The 5,134-nt window shown below is 39.4% G+C and overlaps 1 pseudogene; it reads left to right on the top strand.

Moving 5' to 3' along the window:
* The first annotated feature begins 2,344 nt into the window (after positions 1 to 2,344).
* LOC109689615 (protein IWS1 homolog pseudogene) lies at positions 2,345 to 4,475 on the top strand (annotated as a pseudogene).
* Positions 4,476 to 5,134: the final 659 nt, after the last annotated feature.

Here is a 5,134-nt window from a genome sequence, read left to right as displayed (position 1 = left end):
AAGCAATAGCTAATGGTAAATTCAGGAGTGGGGAGGGGCAAGAGGACAGGACTCAAAAGGGTGCAAGTAATATTTTGGAGGTAAAGGATATGTTCATTATCTTGGCTATGGTGATGGTTTTACAGGTGTGTGTGTTTGTGTATGTGTGTGTGAAAACTCATCAAATTATATACTTATACAATTTAAGTATGTGCCATTTGTTGTATATCAATTGTACTTCAGTAAAGCTGTTTTAAACAGATGTGGCTACTAACCAAATTCTTGGACAATGTGGCTCAAGTGAAACTACTAAAAGAATATTATCAGACTGGCATTTAATGACGGGGTAATACCAGTTGAGTATTCCTTACCCAGTGTGTAGGACTGGAAGTGTTCCAGATTTCTTATTTTTTTTTCAGATTTTGGAATATTTGCATATATACATAATGACATATCTTGGGGATACCCTAATCTAAACATGAATTTCATATGCACTTCATACAGATAGCCTGAAGGTAATTTTGTACAATATTGTTAGTACATCTGTGTTTTGACAGAAATGCATCACGAGGTCAGCTATAGAACTTTCCACCTGTGACATCAATGTCAGTGGAAAAAAGTTTTAGATTTTGAAGCATTTTGGATTAAGAATGCTAAATCTTTATGAACTTTTAAAATTTATTTAATTCATCTAAAAATGAAGTCAAGAAAATAGAGAAAAGTGAATGGATGCTACAAAGGTAAAATAACTAGAAGGTAGATTTAAGCCAAATATATCAATAAACAAATTTAAATTGACTATTATAATTTTAAGAAAAAGTCTTACCGACTGGATTTTTAAAAAATAAGCAATAAGCTGCTTAAAACAGGCACATTTCAAGTGTAAGAGTACTGAAAGTCTAGAATGGGAAAGATGTGCCAACTGGTATCATTATACTAGCATTAATTAAAGCAGAAATTAAGCAAAAATGGTCAGAACTAAAATGAGAGACTATAGTGTTAAATATTTATGTGTCTCTCCTCGTAACTTATGATAGAAAAGCAAAGCAGCTATAGAATATTCGAACAATGCATTAATGATCTTGACCTAAGACATAAAAGTGATTGTTCAAGCAATAGAAACATATTATATAAAATGTGGAATTAATTACCAGAAGAGACAGCTTTAAACATTCAAAGTGGTACCATAGAGAGAAAGACTGACAGATGGAGAGTAGCGTGATCTCCTACTGGTAAGTGAACCTGCTTTCTCCTCTTTCCCCACCCAGGAGCCTCTGATAATACCACTTCCTTTGGCCAATGGAGGTTCCTGGTTGTCTCTGTTCTCACACTTCCTAATGCAAGAAGGAGACAGCAGCAGTAGGAGATCCTATTACTCCAAACCTTTATTCAGGCCACTAGCCACTCCAGCAAGGACTGGCGTCCCCCTCCCAGGCTCCCGGGGAGTCTCACAGTCTCCATTACTTACTGGCACTTGCTTCTTACTGGCTGGTACTGTGCATTTATTAATTAATCTGGCTTATTATTTGAAAAATAATAACAGACGTACCTACATTATAAAAATAAAATTAAAAAAACAGTAGCATGCTTAACACTACTTATTTGTAGTACTGATTAAGAACCAAAAAAACTAAAACCTCTCCCACGGTTTCTTCAGTGATTCCTTGGGATGACAACTATTAACATTTTGAGTCTTCCAGACCTTCTTTTAAGCTTATCAGGCCCTAGTAATTCTTGGTCTACCACTTACTAGCTGTGTGACCTTAAGCAAGTTACTAAATATCTCAGTGCTCTAAGTTTCCTCATTCATAGAGGTAAGAATTCCTGCATTTGCATATTATGAGAATCAAGCAAGTCAGTAAGTGCACAATACTTAAAACTGCTGCTAGCATAAGTGAACAAATATCATTAAGATATAAGCGCCTCGCTGCATGCCATGAGTAATTTTTCGGAAAATAAACTAAAATGTGCCTTGAAGAAGTAGCGAACACATAACGAAGTGAGTAGTCACTTCCATGGAGGACAGGTTCGGCTTCTCCAGGGGAAGGTATTTAAATGAAACCGATTTCCTGCATAATTTCCCAGCAGCCTCCTTTCCCACCGTGCCTTGCGCCGTCACTGTTACGTCTTCTCATTGGCTGGCTGACGAGTGACGACGCCTGCGCACTGTATTCCTTTGGGGGTCGTGGGCAGACCCCATTTTAGCCAGGAAGGTGCTTGTGGGAGGTACAGGGACAATCCGCAGCCTTGCCTGCCTAGCAGGTATGTTTTTTTTTTATGCTAGGGCTCTCAGGTTGAAGCGATCGCCATTGCTGCTGCTGCTGCTGCTTTCTTATTCTCCACACCCTCCGAATTCTCTTGTCACATGGAAACCCAGAGTGACTTTGAGAGTGAGGAGACTAGAAAATTACCTGGGAGCCACTTTGAAAACGAGGCGCTTCTAAATAGGTATGCTGCCTAAAGACATAAAAAGGTTTCACAGCCCTGACAGCAAGGAAGAAGAACCCAAAAAGCAAAAATTGAATAGTGATGAAGATGAAGAAAAAGAAGGTAAAGAGGAGAAAGTAGCAAAGTAAAAAGCTCCTGTGGTTTCTGATAGTGAAGATGAGAAAGCATCAAGGAAGAGTTGTTATGGACTGGAGCAGAGACATCGGGCACTGTAGCAAGAAAGGGGAGGCCAGAAAAGAAACAGGCTGTGTTCTGATGATGAGACAGGGGAAGGGGATGGCAAAGCAGAGAGATAAAGCTTAAAGAATTGAAACATGAAGGTCACATAGTACTGGGAAAATGAAAGAGCCAATGGAGTCACATACAGCCATATGTGGGTTGAGCTTTGCCTTTTGCTTCTGTAACCTGCTTCTAAGGGTATATTAGGGGAGACTCCTTTGTTCTCGCGGGGCTCAGCCTTTGGACACTAGTCCGCTGGGTCTGTGCCAGCGCAATAAATGTTGCTTCCTGCTAATCTGCCTCAGAGACTTGTATCTCAGCTCATAATTTCCCACAACAGCACCAAGGCTTTTCAGGAAGCAATGTTTATTAGCGTGCAGGGGCAGCAGCTCAGTAGATTCATGTCCGAAGGCTGAGCCCTGAGAACAAAAGGGTTTCTTTCACCTTATATTCTCTTGCAAGCAGGTTACAGAAGCAAAAAGCAAGGTTTAACCCATGTACGGTTGCATGCAACTCTATTGAGTAATTCACACCCAGTGCTACTCACTTAGGTTCTTTAGATTTTATCTCCCTGCTATGCCATCCCCTCCCCCCTGCTACATTATCAGAACACAGACTTGCTTGTTTCTTCTTTTGGCCTTCCTCCCTGCTACAGTGTTGTTTCTGATGTTGATGACTCTGACAGTTATGTTATATCAGAAAAGTAAAGCAAAAAAAGAGAAGACTGTAGCACTTGACAGTGAACAAATGGGGAAGAAACAATTGTCTGGTAAGATAAATGAGAGCAAGAGCAAGTCAGGCAATGAAAAAGAATATCTTATTGCAGATGTTTTGAGAGTGGTGATGCAGAGGAAGAATTTACAGGTTTTAACCAAGAAGATTTGGAGGAAGAAAAAGTGAAACACTGGAAAAGAAGAAGATTGTGATTCTTATGATAACATAAAGAGAGGAAAACATAGGGACTTTCTAGCAGATTTTGAGATGATGCTGAAGCAGAAAAAGAGCATGAATGGCAAGCACAGACACAGTCATGATGGCAACACATTTATCAGTATGTAGATGACATTGGGAGTGCAGTGATCATCAATATGAATGAAGCTGCTGAGGAAGACTGTTGAGTAATCAAAAACGGCCAGCACCTTTTTTGCCTACTGTGATTATGCACCTTAAGAATAAAGACCTTAAAAAAATATTTATTGACAGTGGTATGCCATCAAAGAATTGTTCTCACCTCTAACAGGAGTTTTCCAGCACTGAAGACTTGGGAAGAATTGCTGAAGATTTTGCAAGAGCTACCTAGTGTGAGCCCAGGAGGCCCTGAAACATAGTGAGATTGTATGAGCAGTGATTTATCTTTATAAATACCCACCAAGGAATCAAGCTCCAACAGGGACATGCCAGGAAAATTAATCAGTGTGTGGTTTTGGCCTATATTTGGTCTTTTCTCAAACTACAAAAGAATGGTGAGAAGAAAAGGAGTAGAGATTTCCAGAGCAAATCCCGAAAAGATAAAGAATGAGCAGGTATGTGAGAACAGCACCAGTGGTCAGACACCCAGAAGAGACCTGGAGAAGGTGCCAACAGAAGAGAAGGTTCCTAACCCTGGAGATTCTGGATTCTGTGCAAGAATCACAATGCCCCCAAACAAGGACTATGTCATCAGTCTCAATGAAATGTTGAAATGGAATCATCCAGGTTTCAGGCAACCTGCAAGAAAGGAATCAGTCAACTGTATAAACAGATGAGAAAATTTACAGATATCGGGAAAAAAAGGCAGACCTGCATACACTATGAAGATCAGCATCAAGGGTAATAAAATACCCTTGTGATCTTGCCTGGAATATGTTCCCACGTCTGCTCTAACAAATGCACAATGGACTATTTGGAGAAAGAAGATATTTTAAGTTTTTTAGTGTGTCTGTAAATGGTTTGGTTTGTATAAAAAATTGTCATAAGACTCCCATTTCTCTCAGTTGTATTTTAAATTGTTGTGTGCTTTGTACAAAAGACTATTAATCATACTTTTATAAACTACATGACAAAATTTCATTCTCGTTTTGTGAAAAAATGCATATGTACATATCTCATATATCATTTCTTTTTTACAAAAGCAGGGTTAGACTCTGGAAAAAAATTTGGAGGCTACTTAAAAAGCTAAAAACTCATCTACCATTTGATCCAGCAATACCACTCTAGGGGATATACCCAAAAGACTGTGACACAGGTTACTCCAGAGGCACCTGCACACCCATGTTTATTGCAGCACTATTCACAATAGCCAAGTTATGGAAACAGCCAAGATGTCCCACCACTGACGAATGGATTAAGAAAATGTGGTATCTATACACAATGGAATTTTATGCAGCCATGAAGAAGAACGAAATGTTATCATTCGCTGGTAAATGGATGGAATTGGAGAACATCATTCTGAGTGAGGTTAGCCTGGCCCAAAAGACCAAAAATCGTATGTTCTCCCTCATATGTGGAC

This window comes from Castor canadensis, chromosome 4, assembly GCF_047511655.1.
Source record: "Castor canadensis chromosome 4, mCasCan1.hap1v2, whole genome shotgun sequence".
Lineage (NCBI taxonomy): Eukaryota > Metazoa > Chordata > Mammalia > Rodentia > Castoridae > Castor > Castor canadensis.
The sequence above is the reverse complement of the archived record's forward strand: the minus strand, read 5'-3'. Positions and strand labels throughout refer to the sequence as shown.